Source organism: Diabrotica undecimpunctata, chromosome 6, assembly GCF_040954645.1.
Source record: "Diabrotica undecimpunctata isolate CICGRU chromosome 6, icDiaUnde3, whole genome shotgun sequence".
NCBI lineage: Eukaryota > Metazoa > Arthropoda > Insecta > Coleoptera > Chrysomelidae > Diabrotica > Diabrotica undecimpunctata.
The window spans coordinates 99,551,100-99,576,088 of record NC_092808.1 but is presented as its reverse complement, the minus strand read 5'-3'; the positions used below and the strand labels follow the sequence as shown (position 1 = coordinate 99,576,088).

General features: G+C 33.8%; 1 long non-coding RNA gene across 1 annotated transcript in view; it reads right to left on the bottom strand.

The window, feature by feature from the left end:
* Positions 1-20,324, bottom strand: part of LOC140442744 (uncharacterized) — a 41,261-nt gene extending 20,937 nt beyond the window's left edge. The window contains exon 1 of the long non-coding RNA XR_011951134.1: positions 20,194-20,324. This is a non-coding gene — a long non-coding RNA (uncharacterized lncRNA). The remainder of the gene's footprint in view (positions 1-20,193) is intronic.
* Between the last annotated feature and the right edge of the window lie 4,665 nt (positions 20,325-24,989).

Below are 24,989 nucleotides of genomic sequence, written 5' to 3'. Positions count from 1 at the left end.
TGCGATGTCCATGAAATTTTGAGCATTCTCCGGTAGATTCATATTTCAAAGGCCTCCAATTTATTTACGGTTGATGTTTTTAGGGTCCACGTTTCAACTGCATATAGAAGAGTCGACCAGACGTAGCATTTTGATAAACGTAGTCGAATTTCGAGTTTTATTCGAGAATCACAAAGCAGTTTTTTTATTTTTTCGAAAGATTTTCTGGCCTGTTCTTATCTCGATCTTATTTCTAGATCAGGATTTAGGCTGCTATCGATCCAACATCCCAGGTACTTAAATCTATTGACCTGTTCTAAAATGTGCCCATTTATTGTGCAAGGTTGAGGTACGTTTTGGTTTTTTCGGATTGACATCACTTTGGTTTTTTTAATGTTTATTTTTATACCAAATTGCTCACAGGTCGAGTTGGTCTTGTCGATGAGTCGTTGTAGACCTACGTCGGAATCCGCAATTAACACTGTATTATCGGCGTATCTGATACTGTTGATATTTACGCCATTCACCTTGACTCCATCCTTGGAATCCTCCAATGCTTCTTTAAATAGAAACTCGGAGTAAAGATTAAACAGCAGAGGCGACAGAACACATCCTTCTCTAACTCCCCTCCTAATTTCTACTTCTGTGGATGTGAAACCTTCAATCCTAACTCTGGCGTTTTGGTTCCAGTACAAGTTTTTTAAGAATTTGATGTCTTTTCCATTTAAACCGACTTCTTGCAAACGTTCTAATAGTAGGTCGTGTCTTACTCTATCAAATGCTTTTTCGAAGTCTATAAAGCATATACATAAATATATCTTTCTGTTGGTCGTAGCATTTTTGGGCGAGAACTAGTAAACTGAACAGGGCTTCTCTCGTTCCCATGCCGGCTCTGAATCCAAACTGATCGTCTCCGATGATTGTTTCGCACTTTCTATAGATACGATTATGTACGATTTTTAGTAGGACTTTTACTGCATGACTCATAAGGCTTATCAGACGGAACTCATTGCAGTGTTGTGGGTTTGGCTTTTTTGGTAGTGGGATGAATATTGACTCCAGCCAATCTTGGGGTATTTTACCTGTATCATAAATGCGATTGAATAAAAGGACAAATATTTCGATATTTTCTTCGCTGATTAATTTTAACGTTTCTGGGTATATTCCGTCTGGACCTGGGCTTTTATTTGTTTTAAGATGATTAATTGCATTTATGATTTCAGATTTCAGAATTGTTGGCCCTTCGTTGTTATTTTCCAATCTTGGTTCTTCTCGTATGTCGTGAAAAAGAATTTTAATATAGTTTTCCCATTCTTTCAGTTTGTCTTCCGTTGATTCTAGCAGTTTGCCATCCGTGTTCAGCATGGTGTGAAAAGTCGTTCTCTTGGTAGTCGATGTAAACTCTTTTACCTTTTTATGTAAATTAAAAAAATCGTGCCTTTGTTGTAGTTCTTCTATTTCCACGCATTTTGTTTCCAGCCATTTCTCTTTTGTTTGGTTATTTTTTTTTCGAATTATTCTATTTAGTCTTTTGTATTCTCCGTCCTTGTCATTTTTTCCTTTGGATTCTCTTCGTTTGTTCATTAATTGTAAAATCTCTTCTGTCATCCATTCCTGTTTGTTATTTCTAGGTGTTACTTTTAGATGTTTTTCCGTTACATTGTTTATTTGTTCTTTAATAGTTTTCCACAGAACGTTTATGTCATCGTACTCGCTAATTCTATTGTGGTCAATATTTCCTAAATTTTTGTTTAATTCTTTATTTACTGTCTGATGTATGGTGTCGTTTTTCAATAATTGGATGTCTAATAATTGGTGTTGAGGTTTTTGTTTCTTTATTAGTTTCCATCTTGCGCGAACTTTTGCAACAACAGGATTATGATCGGAATTGATGTCAGTTCCAGGATATGTTTTTGCACTGATGACTGCATTGTGATATCTTATGTTGACCAATATGTAATCTATTTGGTTACAAATTACTCTGTTTTCATTGTGTTGTGGTGAAGTCCAAGTGTACAATCTGCGAGGGTGTAATTTAAACCATGTATTTGTCGCTACCATGTTGTGTTGTTGGCAGAATTCTGTCATTCTCTCTCCCCTGTCGTTCCTTGCTCCAAGTTCGAAGTCTCCAATCAATCCAGAAACTTTTCCTCTACCTAACTTAGCATTAAAGTCACCTAAGATAAATGTTAGGTCTCGTTTTTTGGTCATCTTTATAAGTTTTTCTACGTCAGCATACCACGCTTCTAGCTCTTCTATGGGTTTATCGGCCGTAGGGGATAAGTTTGAATGATGTTAATATTGACTGGCTTTCCGGATAGTTGAATAAGAAGACATTGGTCCGAAAATGGCACAAAGTTTGTGACGGCATTGTTATATTTGTCTTCTAAAATTACTCCAACCCCGTTACGATGAACCGGATCATTATTCTCGAATCAAGGTAATACGAGAGCTTAAAATTTTAAAATTCCAATCTGCAGAAACCGAATACTCCCGCCCTTTCACTTGCGAGGAAGTCACTATAGCTCTCAAGGATGTAAAGCCAAGTAAAGCTCAAGGTTTTGACAATATTCATGCCGAATTATTAATTAACAGCGGCAAATATGCGAGAGAATGGATATCTCACTTTTTCACAGATATTATGAAGATCGGTATCATACCACAGGAACTCAAACGTTCAAAGATTATTGCCATATTAAAACCAGGGAAGCCAAATGATAACAACGCTAAGAACTACAGACCAATAGCCCTACTATCGGCAACGTTCAAGCTACTAGAACGACTTATCTATAACAGAATTAGTCCAAAGCTACTTGAATCAATACCGGTTGATCAGGCAGGTTTCCGACCGAAAAGAAGCTGCCCAGATCAGGTTCTTTCACTTACCACATTTATTGAGGCAGGGTTCCAGAGAAAACTTAAAACTGCAGCCGCATTCATAGATCTAACAGCTGCCTACGATACAATCTGGAGAGAAGGCATGATATACAAGCTCCTCCGTACAATCTCCTGTAAATCCACCGCTCGAATAATCAACAGCATGCTAGTCGACCGAACGATTCAAGTAGTCATGGGAACCGACATCAAAAGAATAGACTGCCTCAGGGATCTGTCCTAGCTCCTCTTCTCTTTACCCTGTACATCGCTGATATACCAGAAACCAGATCAAGGAAGTTTGGTTATGCCGACAAATAGGTCCTTGCAACAAGGTGTAAGTCATTTGAATAAACGGAAGAAATCCTTACGGCAGACTTACACATAGTGGGAAAGTATTTCCGTAAATGGAGGCTACAACCAAACGGTACCAAAACAGAGGTTTCCAGTTTTCATCTAAATAAAAAGCTTGCTTTTATCTAAATAAAAAGAACACTGAACATCCAATTCGAAAACACTACACTCGCTTACAATAAAACATCAAAGTACCTTGGGGTGACTCTTGACAGAACCCTATCTTTCAAGGAACATCTGTCAAAATCAACGGAAAAACTTAAATCCAGAAACAACATCATCCAGAAGCTATGCGGCACAACATGGGGAGCATCGGCTTCCACCTTGCGATCATCCTCCCTGGGCCTTGTTTTCTCAACCGCAGAATACCGCTCTTCAGCCTGGCTTAACAGCGCACATATACAAAGTAGATGCCCAATTGAACAATACAATGAGAATGATTGCTGGTGTTATCAAATTCACCCTTACGCAATGGCTCCCAGTACTGAGCCACATTCCACCACCCAAACTACGGCGCATACACTCTCTCACTAGTGAGTACAACAAGATACTAAGTAACGAGATCCTGCCACTTCATCAAGATATAGATGCTGCCAACGGTAACCGTTCACGCTAAAGACGATCGCCAATAAAAACAGCACAGATTGCTGTGGAAAATGAGTTCAACTTAACGACCACTTGGACTCGAGAATGGATGGAACAACAAAATAGCAGCTTACCCTGCATCACACAAAGACCACCAGGTTTTGACTTACCCCGCAACACATGGACTATGCTGAACCGAATCAGAACCCAACACGGCAGATGCGGTTACATGGTGCACAAATGGGGTAAACGACCATCCACACTCTGTGACTGCGGACAACCCCAAACCATGTGACACATTACAGAACAGTGTCCTACAAGATCCTATCAAGGCAGGTCAGAGGATTTCCTAATGGCGACTCCAGAGTTGATAGAATATGTAAATAAGTTAGATGTTCGTTTGTAAACATATATGTAATATTTTATACAAAATATATGTAAATTTAAATGTAAATGTGTCAAGTACCATACGATAAATAAATAAATCTGTACTAACCGAATTAGTAGCAGTAATTAAAAAAGGACCTTGTGGAGATCAGATCTAGGAACGTAGAGGTGGCTGCTGTAAGTAATCCAATCGAGAAATATTAACGAAAAAATATTGAGTCATTTAAGCCATCAGTGAGTCATTATTAGACTTCGGCAAATATGCATATTGCATATTTTGCATATTGTGCATATTTTATGCAATTATTTCATATTTTGGCATATTTGTATAAAAGTTTGCATAAAGTGCATAAAAGTTCAGATTTTTATACTGTATTTGAAAATTTTTAAACATACCAATTTATTTCAATTCTTGTATAAAATTTTGTAGTCATTTTAATCAAGAAATGATCTAAGTACGTAATCTCTACAGGTACAAAACATTTACAATTTCAAAGATCAATTTAAGTAGCCCTCAACATTCTTAGAAAGTCTCGGTCACTGAGGCATTCAGTTATTGGATAATCGCTAAGGGTTCGCTCATTTGCATTTTATGATCTAATCCCCAAATCTATCTACAATTTATTGTATCTTAACAGCAGGTAAACGGCTAATAGTTTTGTTCCTAATTTAGGGATTTTCCAAAATCTCCCAGTTTATTGAATTAGGTACCTAAACATTTCTAATTTGATGCTCAGATTTGTAAATCATTTTTGTTTTGATATTCAAAGCGTAAACACTCGTTGTGCGTAACAAAAAGGAAGATTGTGATTTTATAATGCCTAAAACAACCAGTGCTTCAACTTGGATTAAACCTTATAAAGAGCTGTCTATGGATATGGGAAAAATCTACTGTTTAGTCTGTGGCAAAATTGTAAGTATCTGATATTTTCTTTTAAATATCTAATATTTCATACATACAGGGTGTTTCCAAATGACACTTACAACGTTTGACTGTAGATACTTCTCGAAAAATTGAACAAAACGATATAGTTAATGAGGGGTCAAACTTATTTACTTTTCGAGATACAGGGTGTTAAAATTAAAAAAAATTAAATTCTTTTAGTTAAAAAAAATTGTCCATGGTACAATACAATGGTGTGTATTTAGAAAAATTTTTCACCTTTACTTTTTTTTATGAAGTCAGCTATTCTAAAACACAATTATTTTTATTGTAATTGAATTAACAAAAAAAAACTTTTGTTGAATTTTAAAATAAGTTATATGATGTACTAATGGTTAGTAACAAAAACTAATTTGTGGATTAATACTGCATTTAAAACACTTAGCGAGTGTTTTTTTTTCCAAACCAGTTATTTGATTAACCAAAAACACCTTGTATATTTTTATATTTTAAAGGTTGGGTTAAAATAAAGGTTTTTATTTTTATTTATAGACAGCATGTGAGAAGAAATTTCAGATAGACCAACATGTGAGAACTGCTTCACACATTGCAAAAAAAGGAAAAATAGGAGGAAAACATCAAACTTCAATGGCTAAATGTTTCCAATCTACTTCAAAAAAATTAGATGAGCAAGAAACTTTTAATGAAGACTTGTGTCGCGCATTAGTGTCTGCAAACATACCGCTTTCAACATTACCAAATGTAACTTTTAGTTCGTTTCTAAAAAAACATTGCAAACTTAATGTTCCAAGTGATCGGTCTCTAAGAAGAAATAATGTGAACGGGCTATACTCGTCGGTGTTAATTAATATTAAGGAAGAAATTGCAGATAATTATTTTTACATATCTGTAGACGAAACCACTGATTCCTCAGGAAAGTATATTGCTCATTTATTGATTGGTGTTCTTAAAGAAGATACCTTACCAAAATCTCATCTTATTTCATGCCAGCAACTTGAGAAAACAAATGCTTTAACAATTTCGCGTTTTATACAAGAAACATTAGCAACTTTTTTTCTTCCGACAACTATTCCTTTTAATAAATTACTGCTTATTTTATCGGATGCTGCTCCTTATATGGTGAAAGCAGGACAAAATTTAAAAATATTTTTCCCAGATTTAATACATGTTACTTGTGTAGCGCATGGATTAAACAGAGTTGCAGAGTAAATACGAAAAAAGTTTCCTCTTGTAAATACCATGATATCCAGTGTCAAAAAAGTATTTCTTAAATCTCCTATAAGAATTCAACTTTATAAAGAAATGCTACCTAACATTCCTCTTCTACCACAACCTATTTTAACGCGATGGGGAACATGGTTAGAAGCAGCTAATTTTTATGCAGATCATTTTGTTAAAATAGTTCCCAATCTCTTTTGGATTCTAAACAAACTTTTCAGAGTAACTTGCTTCAACAAGAACTTTCATTTATAAAATCAAATTTTAGTTTTGTTCAAAAAACAATTACTCAGTTAGAATCACCAAAACTGTCATTGTTCGAAAGTACAGCATTAATAAAAGAATTTGCGTCATGTTGTCGGAACGTTAGAGGTAATATTGGAAAAGATATTTTAAAAAAATTTGAAGCTACTATGGAAAAAAATAAAGGTTACCATATTCTTTCTGAAGTAGTCAGTGTTCTAGCTGGAAATATTTCGGAAACAATTAATTTAGAACCAAATGTTTTGGTTAGTTTGAAAAATGCTCCCGTTACATCAGTTGATGTTGAACGAAGTTTTTCCATATATAAATATATGTACTCAGACAGAAGCCACAAGTTTTTGTTAGAAAATTTTGAACACCACTTGGTCATTTATTGTTACCATAATTCTAAATAAGTTTATTCATACTTAAAAATGATGTAGTTACTTAAAATAAATGTAAATCTTAATGAATAGTAGGAAATATTTAGTTATGTACACTTTTTTTTTTAAATAAAATTGTTACTATTTTACGATTTTTTTATTTATTTGTATGCATATTTTGTAAAATATTTGCATATTTTCGGGTAAACACGTGCATATTTATGCGCATATTTTCTACATTTTTATTTGCATATTTGCCGAAGTCTAGATTATCGTAGAAAATGCCCCTAATGTTAGGTATTTACCGAGAGAGTTGAAATATAAGAAAATGTTTGATGATTTTGTAAAAAAACAGCCCTTTGTTTGTAAAATCGAAGCATACCGTCAAGTTTTAAAGGAAATGAATATTTTACTTTGTCAACCCAAATCGGATATCTGTGAAGAGTTCGGCATGTTAAAGAACACGTTGGAAAATAAACAAGACCATAAAATTCAAGATCAGCTAAATTCTCACCGTACTAAAGTAGAAAAGGCAAATCTAGAATATAAAAAAGACTACCTAAATAGCAAGTTCGACGAAACGTATATACTCTTATGGATTTACAAAAAGTGATTATTTTGCATATTATGCCTCAGTGCAATTTCTACTAGCCGACTTGTTGTATTTAACCTTACGTTTGCTACTTTAAGCAAATAACCTAAAAATAACAGCTTCTGTGTACTCTGGCACGAATCTTTAGGTGGACGTAAAGCTGAGTCGATTGTTGACGCTAATTATGAATGTTCTTGGGAAAAACACTTTTTTAAAAACTGAACTTCATAATTAAAACTTTTATTTTCGACTTACAAAGATTTTAGTAACAACAATAATTTAAATCAGACTATATTAACATGGTGTTTTTATAATTTATTAATTGCTGATCTTGCTGTTCAATACGTCGCAATTTAGTCCAGAATGTTCAAGCGGTAGCCCCTTGTTGGAATCCAAGTGGTGGAACTTACTGGATGGTAGCGGTCATTGTACTGTAACTACTCCATCCCCTGAAGAAGTTTTGTGAGGGACGAACAGAACTGTTGAGTTGGCCTCTTCTGGAGTTTGGTCGCTAGAGTTGGGTTTTTTTTGTTGTTTGTTTTATACCTGTAACATATATAGAGGCAGATTATTGTAATAAAGTAATATATAAAGTAAAATATATAAAGTAATCATCCAAAACTGGTTATGGCTATGGTTCCATAATTTCGGGTTAATTGTCTCTAGATGTTCCTCTTCCTTAGAGAGTTCATGCAGTTTGTCTAAGGGGATGTGATATATCCTTAATGGTTTGAATTTTGAATTGAATATCTATGGTCCTTATTTTGGGAAGCATTAGCGGTTGCTCTGGGATGGTTGTCCTTGAATTTATGTAACTCTGGATCGGGGTTTTGAGTTCGCATCTGGGCGGAAGATTGATGAGATAAGTTTCTTTTAGGCCCAAAATTTTGTAGTAGAACATCGAGTTGTAATTTTGGTTGATTCGGGGAATATTCCTATATAGTGGGCATCTGATAATCTTTGAATAATGACATCTCAAGTTTGGACGGGGGTGTATTGGCAAAGATATCTTGTGTCGATTCGGCACATGGTTCTTCCATCTATTGAAAGGATTTTTCGTTTATGAGGAGATATTCGTTTATTAGATTCAGGAGGAATGATTGTAGTAGATTTTGCGGTAGGTATAGGAAATAAATGATAATCAGTAAAGAGATTAGGATGTAGGCTAAGTCCATTTTGAATTGCTGTGGTCTCTGCGTCGTACTGGGTTTCCATTCTGTCCAATTCTTCTTTTATTGCTAGTAGTTTGAAGAAGTAGTTTGTATAAAATCGTGTGTACTAGTATGAATCTTTGCTTGTCCCAGGTTGGGGGGAATTATTCCTGGGTTGTCTTTCAGGTCCTTGATCTTCTCTTCCTCTCCCATCGTCAGGGTGATCCTGTGCGGACGGTTCAAAATTAGTTTTTGATTTAGGTTGATGTTTTATGTTTTTCTTGTGAACTGTAGCTTTTGATGTGTTTACAGTCACTTTGTTATTCCTTTTTATATGTTTTGCGGAATATCGCGGAAGTAATTTATTTCTGGTAACTGTTTTTCGTGTATAAATTTTTGTGCTTGGTTTATACGTAATAGGGTCTTGTCTCGATTTGTTTCTATTTTCGATGACTTTATTTTTATTCTCTTGTATATGCTGGTTTACTTCCTTGTACAATTCTTTGTTATCTCTCTATGATTTTGGATATAATTGCTCAGTATTACTTTCTGTATGTCAACTCAAAGGGATCTTTTGCGTCGATATGTCCGTTTAATATGTCGATGGGTCTTAACTTCGTTGCTGAATGTATGGAATTATTGTACCCAATTATAGCGTATAGCATTTGTTCTTTTATCGAGAGCTTTGCTTTGGTGTTCCTTAGGATTCGAAGATGTTCGATTAACGTAGAATGAAATCTCTCAATCATCCCGTTGGATTGCGGATTCTCTGGTGTTGTATAGTGGATTGAGATTTTATGAGAGTCTACTAATTCTTGTATTACCCCATTTTTAAATTCCGTACCATTATCGGCTACTATCATTGTTGGGAGTCCATGATGTGTTATAAAAATCAATAGGGCGTTGAATACATTGATTGCATTTCCTCCATTTATTGGGCAGGCTTGCCCATACTTCGAAAATGAGTCTTTTATGGTTAGAAACTTCTGTCCATCAGTCTGGAATAAATCAATGTGAACTATTTCCAGTGGTTTAGTGGGAGTTGGTGTAACCATAAATTTTGATTTGGGAGGAAGTCTGTCGTATTTATTTTCTTGACATATATCGCAAAAGTTTATGATATCTTCTATGTCCTTCTTCATATTAGGCCAGTAATATCGTTTCCTTATTTGACTTTCTGTTTCAGATATTCCTCTAAGGTTCGTTTTTCCTTCGTGATAGTTTTTTATAATCTCTTTTTGTTGTTCTTCTAGGTTAACATCTTCCAATAAAAGATTGCACTTTACTAAGTCATATGCGTTGTGTTTAAAAGTTTTCCTGATAATTTCGCAAATTTCTGCAAAAATTTCTTCTTCTGCTTCAAATAAAATTGCATAATTCTTTTTCGGGTTGAGGTGTTCCTTAAAAATTTTTATGGTATCAGCTTTTAACTGATCTTTCGACAGCTGGATATGATAACGTCTTTTATTCGGAAAAGTTTGTATAATTGCTGGAGGTCGTGGATTGTAGTTGACGATTCTGATTATAATTTGGTTATTGTAGAAGTTAAGTGGTTTTTCCGAAATAGGTATACTAAGAATTGGGTTTTCTACTGCTGTATGTATGGTTTCATTTCCGTCTTCGTCCATGTTTTGATCTTCGTTTTCAACAGTATTTTCTGGAATTAATTCTGTTGCTTTTTCTTCTACAATCTCGTCGATCATTCGATCTGCATCTGGATTCTTAGTCATTGACCATCCATCGTCTTCCATGTCTACTAAATCATCAAAGACTTCCTTAATTTGTGAATCGATGTCCTTAGTTTCCTTTGTGTGTATTTCGATTCGAGACAGTGCGTCCGCATTTGTATTAGCTTTGCCTTTTTTGTAAATTACTTCTTAGTCAAATTCTTCTAATTTTAATCTCCAACGCACTAGTTTGGAGTTGGGTTCCTTTAGGGAGAATAGATATTGCAAAGGACGGTGGTCTGAGAGTATTTTAAATTTTCTTCCAAATAGGTAAGGTCAAAAATACTTAGTTGCCCACACCATTGCTAACATTTCCTTTTCTATTGTGGAGTACTTGGTTTCGGTTTCATTTAGTGTCCTGGAAGCAAAGGCAATTGGTCACTGCAATCACTGCCAACTGGTCCTTGGGAAAGTACTGCACCGATAGCGAAGTTACTGGCATCTGTTGTGAGGTTAAACGGTTTGGAAAAAATCTGGATATTGCAATAATGGCTCATTCATTAATAATTTCCTGCACGTTTCAAAGCATTCTACGAATTCGGGTGTATGTTCGATCTTTGCATCCTTTTTTAAGCATCTTGTTAGAGGTTTTGTGATTTTTGCGAAGTCTCGAATAAACTTCCTGTAATATCCCAGTAGTCCAAGAAATGCTCTTATTTTTTTCGCTGTTTTCGGTATTGGATATTTTTCTATTGCTTCAATTTTCGCTGGATTCGGTTTTATGCCTTCTTGTGTGACTACGTGTCCTAGAAAATTAACTTGCTTTTTTAAGAATTCGCATTGTCGACTTGGATTTTTAGTCGAGCTTCTCTTAGTCGTTGAAATACTTTTGTGAGATTTACTATGTGTTCCTGTAGTGATGTTGAATATACTATTACGTCGTCCATATAGACGAGGCATATTTCTCCTTGAAGTCCCTTCAATTCGTTGTCCATCATACGTTGGAACGTGGACGGAGCGTTCTTAAGTCCAAATGGCATTCTTAAATATTCATAGTGTCCATTTTCCACATTAAATGCTGTTTTGGGAATATCTTCTTCAGCCATCTCGATTTGGTGAAATCCGCTTGCTAAGTCGAGGGTCGTAAAACATTGACGTCTTCCCAATTTGTCCAAAATATCGCTAATGTGAGGAATTCTGTATCGGTCGTCAATTGTCTTCTCGTTGACCTTTCTATAAACTACCACTATTCTCCACTTTATTTTACCGGATGAATTTGGTTTCTTGGCCACGACCCAAATAGGCGAGGACCATGGAGATTGACTTGGTCGAATGATCCCTTGCTCTAACATTGAAGAGATTTGTTTCTTTACTTCTTCCTTGTACACATACGGATAACGGTATGATTTCGTATATACAGGCTCTTCATCCTTGGTTCTGATGTGGTGTTTAACTTCGTTAGTAAAGCTGAGAGGAGTGTCTGGTTGGTGAAATATATCGGAGAATTTTCGGCATAGGTGGCGAACTTGTTCCTCTTCTTCTTCGTTAAGATGTTCGGTTTTAATTAAGTCGTCGATATCTTGTCTGTAGTCTGGTCCGGAGGTTGTTTCCATGGAATATATATGGAAATCTTGAATGTCTATTTTCTTGCTTTCGAGTGGTTCCATAAGAGAAAGATGAATGGGGTCTGACGTGAAGTTGGCAATTTCGGTCCAGGCGAGGTGGTTCTCGGCGTTAGTAAGGGCTTCTCGTACTACGACGCCTTGTACTTTTTGGGTAGGAATAATGATGGTTCCTTTTTCTTCTTTGACAGGAATTTTCACTTGGCTAATAGAATTTGCTTCCAAATGAATGGAATAAAATTGTATTTTATTTGTTTCGTAATATTTAATGGGGATTGTAGAATCTTTTGTAACTAGAAGCGATTTAGGGAAGTTTAATTGGGCTTCGAAGAGTTTTAGATTGTCGAGGCCAATAAGACCATCGAAAGTTTTGTGAAATTTAAACAGGTAGAATTTCATTTTGCTGTCAGAATTAAATTCTGAAAATGAAGGAATTTCGGCACAATATTTTTGGGAATAGTTTTGAAAAATTAATGTGACGACAAAGGGTTCATGTTTTATGTAACTATGTAACTTGGAAAATATGAAGAAGGTATTTCTGGATTAAGAAATGACTTTGTGGATCCTCTATCGATTAAAAGTCGTAAAGAAGGCTTAGAAATTTTGATGTAGGGTAGCTCCTTCTTATCGGGAAATGAATGAAGTTAAATTACGTTCCGATTGCTTCTGGTGGGTCCTCTCGAAAATTTACGTTTTCTTCGTATTCGGTTGGTTGATTTTCATATGTATCTTGTAGAAAATTGTCGTATTCAGGTTCGTAGTAATCATTGTAGTTGGCATTCTCTTCTTGCTCATCTCCATGGCATTGTATATTGTAAAGTTCTTCTACGGTGAATTTTGGTTGTGCTCGGTAATTTGGTGTAAAATTTTGACGGCCTCTGGTTGTGGTTTCTGATATTTCACTCATAGGTGTTGGTCTAGACTGTTTTGACTGTCCGGGTTTGGGTGCCCATACATTTGACTGGTTTTGGGTCCTGAATGCTGGAGGGTTTGAATTTTGTCTAAATTGATCGAAGTTTTGTTGCCGATGTGGTTGCTGAAACTGATTCTGTGGATAGAATTGTCTCATTGGTTGCTGCCATCGTGGAGGTGCAAAATTTGTCTGTTGGTACAATGGTTTCTGGATTTGTGCAAGCATCTGCTGTCTCTGAGGTCGGCGTTCTTGATAATTTTCGCTTCTTCCTGATGTTGAAGGTTGACTTATTTGATTTTTTTGAAGATATCGAACATTATTTTCTTCCTGTACGTATTGTATTACCGTGGCTAAACTTCCTGGTCTCATTGCTCTGATAACAGAGCCCATTGGTTCTCGTAGGCCTGCTAAGAATGTTGTAAGAGCTTGTTGACGGAAAAATTCTTGTTTGCTACTTTTAATATCGGCATTTATCGTATGTAATTCTAGGTAATTATTAATACAGCTTAAAAGTCCCATGATTTTTTCATAAAAATGCATAATAGATTCTGTTGAGCCTTGTCTTAAATTTACTAGATCCCTTGTAAGCGAATTTTCGTCTCTCTGGTCTCCAAAATTTTGAATTAACGCGTTTTTTATTTCGTCCCAACTTTCGCATCCATATACAGATATAACTTCCTTGACTCTACCTGTTAATTTACTGATAATACCATGAAGCAAAAATTTGTTTTGTATACTAGCTGCATTAAGTCTGTCATAATAATGGTTTAGAAGTATTGTAGAAACTTTAATAAATTCATGTAATTCATTTGGATTTCCATCAAAATTTGGAAGAATGCATAAATTTTTAACGTTAAATTGTGGAACTGCCATATTTTAAAAATTTTCAATATAATATATAGTCAATAGTCAAATCGGTATAGTAATTTTCAATAATCAATATATAAATATATCAATCTTAATCTACTTATTTTCTATCTATTAATCTCTATGCTTATTAATATATAGTATTTATTAAGCTATTCAATTTTGTCTAAATCTGACTCTAAAGTCAATCTAAGGACTTAGAGGAGATATTTTTAAATTACTTTAATCTTTGTTAATCTATTCAAATCTTTGTTTTATTTATCTTCTAATTTAGCTCTGATTCAATCTAAGGACTCAGAGGGGTCTGATTTATTAAGAATTCTTTCAAAATCTAATCTTCTTAATTCTAAGTAATAATAAAATCGCTTACATGATAAAGACGATGCCGATGTGCATTCCTTTGCCCCTGAAGGCTTCTTCTAACTTCTAATTCCCTCGGGTGAACTCTGCAGACGGTTTCCCTGGGGCTGGTTCTTAAAACAGTGGACAAACACTTAAAAGTGACGAGGATCTATAAAGACTCTTCCACTATCCTACTGACTCTGCGCCAATTATGAATGTTCTTGGGAAAAACACTTTTTTAAAAACTGAGAACTTCACAATTAAAACTTTTATTTTCGACTTACAAAGATTTTAGTAACAACAACAATAATTTAAATCAGACTATTTTAAATCAGACTGAAAAAATTGATTTTAACATGGTGTTTTTATAATTTATTAATTGCTGATCTTGCTGTTCAATACGTCGCAATTTAGTCCAGAATGTTCAAGCGGTAGCTCCGTGTTGGAATCCACGTGGTGGAACTTACTGGATGGTAGCGGTCATTGTACTGTAACTCGCTTTATTTGAAGTAATCAGAAAAGAAAGAGATGTCTCTCATTTGGGCAGAGAACTGTACATCCTAGAATAAAAATTGGGCTCTATATACTTCCTTGATAACAGAAGTCAATCGTTCTTCCGGACGACAGGAAATTAAGATATAAAGGGCCATACGCACATATCTGCTGATGGAATTCATGACAATATCGAGCAAAAATACTAAGAAACAGAAATATCTATGTTTTTCAGGAACTGACTGAACTTGTGAATAACTCTAGAATAAAAAAAAGTACAACAACTGGAGAATCCTTTAAAGGGTTTATTATTACAAAAATCTGATAGAAGGTCTTTTTACACTAGGAAGTAATTGTATAAAATATAAAACAGATTTTGAGGACGATTATAAGGAATTAGATTTTTTACAAAAAAAAAACACTGTCCAAGCACGTTTACGCCCAAAACTTTAAATATTCGTGGAATCTCAAGCGACAAAAGGTACTTATTTTGAAAAACCTAGTACCACTAATGCCGAAAAACAGAAAGTTCTTTTGGCAAAGCCTACCAGACTAAGAAACATCTTTAGACTTTGTGGAGCATGAATAAATGGATGTCATAGATTCCAATATTTAAATAAAATATATTGGTTCGTTTTCTTATTTCGTTTCTATTGTTTAGTTTTCGGCTGTTATCAAACCGATGTATTTGTCTAGTTCGTTCCTTTTGTTATTTTAGTAATATTATTGTTTTGTTTTAAGTAGAGATTGTTTTTTTTTTGTTAGTTACTAATTTTTAATCACAGTTTTTACGTTGGTACGTTCCTATTTTATATTCTGTATTGTATTAAAATAAATATTCTTTTATCATATAGTTTTAATTTATTTTTTCAAAACACACTAACAGCACTTACCTACTGTTCTGCAAAATGGAGTATTTTTTAAGTATGTACTAATTACAAAACATAGCAAGGGCAATTACTGTGTTTTGTTATGGAAAATGGATTTTAATTTGTTTTTAAATCTATTCAAAATTAGTTTTCACTTGCGATCTCTTCTATGAAGGCGGATTATTCCCTTCAATAATATTTTAAAAACGTGAATAGGGGTTGTCTAACACACAGTCAAGTTTGTGTTTAAATTTATTTAATAATTTCTTACGGCTTGTACATTTTATAAAAATCGAATTTTCTCCATTGTTGTAAAAATGGAATTACTGTGTTTTGCCATGGGAGTTCCTCATGGTCATTTTGAGTTTACGTGGATCCCTGTTTGTTTAAAAAATGTCCCAAGCATTTTCGAAAAATTAATGGACAATATTCTTAAACGCTTTCTTCTTTAAATTCTATTCTAAATTCTCTAAATTTAGATGAACAAGCTTACTTCACAATAATTGAAAAGGAACTCTTAGCCATCATAGATTCTTGCAAACATTTTCGTCCCTATTTATATGGCCAAAGATTCTTGGTCGAAATGGACCAGTATTCCCTTGTCTGGACATATAAAATTAGAGATCCTACGTCTAGATTGGCAAGTTGGAGACTAAAACTGGATGAACTTTGATGTAAAAGAAAGAAAAGGAAAATCAAGTTGCTGACCCCCTTTCCACAGTACAAATTAACTGGAATTCAAATTTCAGAAAAACCAATTCATATGTCGACAAATTAAATTATAATTATTGATCACTCCGAAAAATTCGATTTAGTTTATCGAAATTTTTTTTAAAAACGTCGATACAATGTAAATGTTACAGAAGATTGGAAACAGAAATACCAGAATTTTTAAAAATATCTTAAGACCCAATTAAAAATTTGATATACAAGTTTCTTATGCATTTAAATCTTTTTCGCAACTTCTTTAGAGAAAATATATAGACTCAACCGTTAAAACCTTTTTCTGCAATAAAATACTGCAAGACATTAAAGAAGATAAAAGACAAATCGAATGCGTAAAGAAATACCACACCAAGAATCATAACGGTATTGTAGAAACCTAAAAACATTTAAAAAATAAATTGTACTGGCCTAATATGCAAACTATTATTTCAAACTATATTAATCAATGCGAAATTTGCCAAAAAAATAAACACGAAAGACGTCCCTACAAATTTCCACAGTTAGTTCCTTTACTTGGGCAAAAACCTTTTGATATCATACACATAGATTTATTCCATTGAAATAAAAATCTCTTTTGGCAGTTATTGATTCATTCAGTATGGACAGTGTTACAAAATACCCGACAAAACTTCGTTGTTAATCTTAAGCAAACTCAGGCATTACTACTATCCTAAAAAAAAAAATAGTATGCGACGACAGTGGTACATAATTTAATTCTTTAAATCTTCACACAATTGAACTACATTTCACTACAGTAAATAATTCATCATCATATCATGCTGTATCGATTTATAATCAATCAGTCTATAGTGCCACGAATTACTCTTCTTTGTTTTTATTCTCTACGGACAATATGCCGAAGAAATACATCTCGATTATACAATACAATACGATTTTGATCTTCCGGTATATGAAACCTATAACCAAACTCAAAAAGACGAACTTTAACCTTTTATATGAACACTCCAGGCATAAAACTCACTTAAAAATTAAGCAAATGTGAAAACTCGAGACTACTATCCCTCTTATGAATAGCCAAAATAATATGCAAAATTGTATGAACTTGAATACTTGACTTATTATATGAACTTAACTCGAAAATAACATCATTTAAATTGGTTGAAAATAGAAGAAAAAGTACTAACAATTAATTAGATAAAGTTGTTACTCAGGTCAACTCTATGTTGACCTTCGATTGAGTCAAATTTCTTATAGAGTAAGATCCCAGAGCGATCAGACATAACTTATTTTCACACAGATGAAACCTTAGAGTCTCAGTAGCGTCTCGCGTGCTTTGAATACCTGCGTATTTATAAACTTGCTGAGTGACACCTGGGCAGGTACCAGGTGAGAAAGGTAACTAAAAATAAGAGCTATTTAACTTAAATTTACATAACTGATTTTTATACATATTTTGTAGAATGTTATTTTAAAAATACTGTAATAAGTGTCAGACACTTGTCATGGACCAGAACTTTTGTCAGACGCTTTAAAGCTCCACTAAAATTAAATGAACTTTACTTACTTTTACATATCTGATTTTTAAATATGTTATTAATGGAACTATAATAAAGGTATATTTAATCAGTCAGATAAATTAGAATCACCAAATATCCCTCAAACACAAAAATTAGTTAACCAGAAGTATGAGCGCGAGAGTGCTGTGCTTGCATTTCAGAGTGAGTGAGACGTCTATAACTCGGTTCTCCTTCTTTAACTCACAATCTGTTACACTCTTTGTTATTTTTGATCAATATTTCTCCCCTTAGATCAAAGGCTACGAAAGAGGCCTTCGTCATGAGTCTATTCAATTTGATTTCAACATTTCTGGCTCCGATCAAGTTAGACCGTCAGATTTTTCGCAAGAATTCAAAAATATCAATTTCAAACAGGCCCTCGTTGATTTTTTTATTCAACACTAGGCATCTGATAAAATGGTGTCATTTATTAGGAATAAACGGATGTTAATTAATTCTAAACAATGTCATTCTTACATCGTTGATAATAATAAAGTTTTATCGAATGTTGATGACAATTTATCGTGTCCTGAACATGAAGAAGCTGATACTAAAATTGTTTTTTATATTTGTAATGTAGACGTTAAAGCAAATTTTGTTATTAGATATTCTGATACTGACATTGCGATAATTATGTTACGATATATGCGTATCTAATATTAACGAAGAATTCGATCGCAAAAATTTAAAAAAATTTTGATGCTAGCAGTTTACCACCATGCTAAAGTGAGTTATTCTAACAATTTCGCCATGCTAATTACATTTTTAGCATATGGAAGAATGCAAATACAAAACAACCAACCATTTTAACTCTTGAACACAATGGGTAGAGATTAGAAGAAAACCAATATCACTTTCATTGGTTTGATGGTGACCAATTACCAGCAAACGTTAGTGAATTCCTTCAAACTTCAGGTATTATACTTTGATTTCAGGTTTAGAATTTATTATGTTTGTGATTTTTTGCTTTTTAATTCTTTGAACTATTTTTGCAGAAGAACCAGCCAGCAACAACATAACTGATAATGATGAAGATGATGACTCGGATGAGCAGTCAATTCAATACATTAATTTACTTTAATATTTATCTTAATGCTAGAGTTCATTATATTAAAATAGAGATGCAAAAATATTTAATTGGATCGAAAACAGAATTTTTTACTTTGAGATTCATACGCACAGCACTCTCGCGCTCATACTTCTGGTTAACTAATTCTTGTGTTTGAGGGATGTTTGGTCATTCTAATTTGTCTGACTGATTAAATATAACTTTATTATAGTTCCAATAATAACATATTTAAAAATCAGACATGTAAAATTAAGTAAAGTTCATTTAATTTTAGTGGAGCTTTAAAGCGTCTGACAAAATTTCTGGTCCATGACAAGTGTCTGACACTTATTACAGTATTTTTAAAATAACATTCTACAAAATATGTATAAAAATCAGTTATATAAATTTAAGTTAAATAGCTCTTATTTTTAGTTACCTTTCTCACCTGGTACCTGCCCAGGTGTCACTCAGCAAGTTTCATAAATACGCAGGTATTCAAAGCACGCGAGACGCTACTGAGACTCTAAGGTTTCATCTGTGTGAAAATAAGTTATGTCTGATCACTCTGGGATCTTGGACTATTATGAATGTGGGTTAGAGTCAAAGGAATTTACTGAGGTAGTGAGAAGTAACTTAGATTCCCAATTAGATAAACTGGGACCAACTGGGATAAATTTGGAATCTTAATCAGGACGACCCTGAGGATAACTAAAACTCTCAACGGGATAAACTGAGACCTATTATTCGACAGGGGCCTTGAAACACACTTAAAACTCTCTTACATTTTGATGCGTAGATTGCATCTGCACAATGACAAATAAAATAGAAATGAAAAGGTATGCCTTTTTACAAAAAATATTTAGATAGATAAAAGCACCGTTACTTGTTGTTTTCTGTATGGTCTTAACGGTGTTTTGGAATATCTAGATTAGTTGCAAACAAAACAGATATGACAGAATCGGAACATTTTTTGGTAAAACCTTTTCTACATTGGCAAATAAAAACCAATCAATTTTGGTCTGGTTCATCAATTCGTGAAATTTTTCCCTCTGACCTGAGTAGTTTGCCCACTGGTGAAAGCAATACAAATAGCATATAAAGGTTTATGCCATCTTCATACACTGTGCTGGATATTTACGTATCAAGAGCACTTATCATTGCCAAATACTTGTCAAGTGCTGCGTAGTGAGTGACCGCCTTAATTAAACTGGTCTCTGGTGCTGAAGCTCTTACTACAAGTACACCATTAATTACAATTGAGATACAATTGAGCACGGAGTAAAATAAATACATAAACTAACAAAAATAAAAAATAATCACGGGCCTTACCGCAACATTTATGACGACGGGAATAACACATCTGGTTCAAACTTGATAATTAAGTACAATTCAATGATCAATTTAAATATAAAATAAATAAAACATGATATAAAGTGGTTATATGAGGTTTTCCTTACCAGCTTGGTTAGTCATTATAATGACGATTAAAGCTGCAAAAATTGTAGAACATACCATTTTCATTTTTAATTTAGTGATGCTTTTAGATACTTTGTTACTAAACGAACTCTAAAAATTATTTTGTTTACTTTGAGTAAAGAGAATATTTTATATATAGATTAAAAACCCACAATTTATTAAATCAAATTAGGTGATAAACAATACAATAGAACTTTTTAAAATAACAATATAAAAATATAATTCGATGATTCCCAATGATTCGATTTAATTATGTGCATACAATAAAAAAAAATTATAATTAGTAATGGAAAACTTCGTTGAAAAGTTGAAAAGCTATATTTAAGTTCAATATTGTTATACAAGGTGCGGCAAGCCTCCTCTGGTTTTCATTGATTACGGTTAAACTATGGAGAATATTCCATTCCACGAATATACGACTGTTTTAAATTCGGTTTAAGGTATCGATTTAAATGGTCCAATGTGCTGAATTGTATAATTGTAAAATAGTAAATTCTTCTTATTTTTTAAAATACTGTTGACAGATATAAACAAGGGTTGACAGCAAGGAAGAGTACTTTAACAAGTTAACAACTGTTCTAGCCACAATTAATAAGAAGAAAGAAATTTGGATCTTAGGTGATCTTAATGCAAAAACTTGAAAGAGCTCCAACAGTGAAATAATAGGGAGATATGGAGAAGACATTCTGAACGACAATGGTCAAAGATTAATAGATTTTTGCGAGGCACATTCTTTGAAAATATTAAATGGTTTCTTCCCCCATAAGAATATACACAAATTTACATGGACGCAGCCTACCAGGAATTTAAAATCAATAATTGACTATTTCATTCAGCGTAAAGATTCAAAACTAAAAACGAAGGACGTGAAGGTGTTTAGAGGGCCAGAAGGTGGAAGTGACCACCATATGATTATTGCAAAAGTAATGATGACATTTAAGAGAGAACAATCAAGTCACAAAAATGATGAAGTAACAGACATAGGAACAACCATAGAAAACATAAAATATAACCTGGAAAGCTTTAAACAAGATTCGACAAAGTTCTTATATAAAATTAGAATAGCTCAGAAAATAAAAAAATATAGAAACAAAGGACTTTGACCCTGAAAGTCTGTATGAGGTAATTAAATAATATATTCATGAAGCGGCAAATAAAAAACTGGGAAAAGTTGAAAATCGGAAAAAAAGAAAACCTGATTGGTTGTCAACGGAACTAGAAGAGAAAGTTCTCAAGAAAAAACAAGCATATCACATATGGCTTCAATCCAAAGATCCTCAAGACAGGGAAATATACGCTAAATGGAATAGAGAAGTTAAAAGAGACGTGGATAAGGCGAAAAATATAAACTGGGAGGCTAAGTGTGATGAACTGGACAGATTTATGGGTGGAACAAAAGTGGCACAAGCTTGGAAAACATTAAAGCAGTTTAGGAAAAATGAGAAAAATGAAGACAACATTTCTCTCATAAAGTTAAATGAATGGGAAGAATATTATACGAAACTGCTGAAAGAGGATAGAGTAGAGTACAGATGGGAAAAGATAAGGGAATTAATAGACAACAAAGACGAAAGACAGGAAATCCCTATAATAACATTATCTGAATTGACGGAAACATTAAAAGAGGTTAAAAACGGAAAAGCCGTAGGGCCTGGAGACATTCCCATAGAGCTGGTTAAATATGGGCCGACTGCACTTTTGGAATTAATAGTAGACCTTTTCAATAAATGTATGTGTGGAGACCAGGAAATTCCTAAAGATTGGAATAAATCTTATATAAGCTCCATATATAAGAGAGGGAATAAAAGAGACTGTTCCAATTATAGAGGTATTAGTGTGACGAGCTCTGTGGGCCGGTTGTACGGCAGAATATTAAAAAAGAGGGTTGAAAGACAGATACAAGATATTGAAGAACAAAGCGGCTTTCGTACCGGGAGATCCTGCCTTGATAATATATTTATCCTACGACAAATAATTGAAAAGCGTGTCGAAAGAAGTAGAGAGACCCATTTGGTATTTATAGACCTTGAGAAAGCATATGATAGTGTCCCCTTAAAGAAAATGTTTGAGATCCTCGAAAGGTCCGGATTGGATTCGACGTATATCCGAGCGATATATAAATTGTACAAAAATGCAGTTAGTTGTGTAAAAATTGGAACCAGATCCTCAAATGAATTTAAAGTCCTAAAGGCCTAAAGCAAAGATGCTGTTTGTCACCGACACTCTTTAAAATATACGTCCAAGAAGCATTGAGGAATTGGAGAAATAAATGTAGATTTATGGGCATCGAAATGGGACAAGAAACTCTGTATACATTGTTGTTTGCAGATGATCAGGTGGTGGTTGCAACCGATGAGGAAGATATAAATTATATGAATCGAAAATTATTTGAGGAATATGCCAAATGGGCGCTTACTGTAAACATAAGCAAAACAGAATATTTAAAAATTGGAGGAAATACCATAGATCGAAGGCTTGAAAACGCAGTCATAAAAGGCTGCAACCAGTATAAATATCTAGGAAGCATCATATCAGCAGATGGCAGAGTTAAGATAGATGTACAAAACCGAATAACCCAAGGGAAAAAATGCATACGAATACTGAATTCATTACTGTGGCCTAATAAAATAAAGATGCATACCAAACTTCGCGTATACAGAGCAATTGTAGAACCAATTACCACATATGGTGCCGAATGTTGGAGGATGACAAAGAATGAACGAGATAAAGTAGACGTTTTGAAAATGGATTATCTTAGAAGGTCATGTCGAGTATCGAGAATGGAAAGAATCAGGAATGAGGAAATACGAAACCGTACAGAAATTAGAGATACTCTTTCAGATAGAATACAAGGAAGACAATTACAATGGTATGGTCACGTGATGAGAATGGAGGAGGAGCGGTGGCCAAAGAAAGCCTTAATGTATGTTCCGCCAGAACGAAGGAAAATGGAAGACCACCAAATTCCTGGAGAAGAGAAATTACAAAAACAATGCAATCTAGAGGCTTAGAAGAGGGAGATTGGAGAGATAGGAAAAGATGGAGGCTGAAATGCGGGAAGCGGCAATCGCCGTAGGACCCCCTTTATATGATGATGATGATGAGATATAAACCTTAGAACAGCTGTAATTCAGATTTTGAAGTATATAATTACTATCATTCAGTTTAGCATTGTAAACAAATTGGTTTTTAAATTAAGTGATTTAAACAAATTGTAAAAATACTTAAGTGATTAAATAGTGTAATTTATTTAGTCGAATATTTAATTAGTATTAAGAAAAAAACAAAAAAACTTACTTATTGCCTTATTTTCCTAATCTCCTAAAACTATCATCAACCATCAAATTCACAGCCATAATCACTGTCGTCGCTATCCTTATTCGGATGGTAAATTATAACAAGATTAACTGCTTCGATACGACCTTCACGGATCCACCATTTTTCAATTAAGTCTTATTTTACATTTTTTTCCCAAATTTCAAGAGTGGCAATATCCAATGCTTGTTGCCACGTTTCCACGACTGCCTCGTCACTGTAACCCTTGTATCCAATATAATTATCTTAATATGTTTTACATATCCCCCAAATATATTTAATTGGATTGAATTGGCAATAATAGGGCGGTTAGTCTTAACACACGATGCCCAAAGCTATGTATAATTTCGTCTACTATATTATATATATATATATATATATATATATATATATATATATATATATATATATATTTTCTCCCAGCGTATGAAGTGAGCCACATATCAAAAGAAACTGCGGTTGAAGTGAGGTCCTGTACAAAGTGAGGTCCAGTATATGGACCTCACTTGGTCAATCAATGTAAGACTTTTTCGTAGACATGTACTGATGGCAAAAACTGTTTTTTTACAAAAAAAAGTGGGACCTCATTTTGTATGGTCCACATCAATTTTTAGTTCAGAGATTTTCCGCATAGAGGCGCTGACTTTGGCGTATATTTTCTAACCATGTATATTCTATGCCCTGTTGAATAACATACGATACACATAGTGAGGACCATACAGCTGGCAACATCTGTTCAACCTATTTTAAAACAGTGGACCGTCGAATAAATTCAAATAGTACAAAAATGTATAATACTTTAATCCTTTTTGAGAGCGTAGGCGCAAAATTTCGGTCGAATTATTTTTAACCGCATTTATTTTTTTCGAATCGTGAGAAAACTAATAAGTAGATATTTTAAAAAAATTTAAACTCAGAATAAAAGACTAGCGTATTGCCGAGGGCAGAAAGTCCCTTATAATAAACAAAAAGTTTCTTTTGAATGATATATTTAAAATAAAAAATCAGACTAAAATTTTTTTCACCTCTGTGACTTATTAAAATAAATATTATAGAAGTTCTCAGGGACTTTCGATCATAGATAATACAGTAATATTTCATTCTGCGTTTAAATTTTTCAAAAATATTTAATAGTTTCCTCAGGATTCGAAAAAAATGAACGCATTTAAAAACATTTCGAGCGAAATTTTGCGCCTGTGTTCTCAGAAAGGCTTAAAATAATATACATTCTTGTAATCAGTATTTCAAAAGCTTTTAAATAAGGTGTCACATGATGTACTTTCCTATTTAGAAAATCAAAGTTATGGCTGTCACCTGAAATTTTCTTTTATAGAAACCTTTACAAAATTTGCAAGGTAAATAGGATGATATTGTTGCTGGTTCTAGTTCTCCCAATAAAGGTTTTCGCACAGGGACAACACGATCATTGGTACAACTTTTTAGAAAATTTCCCTTGCTTCTG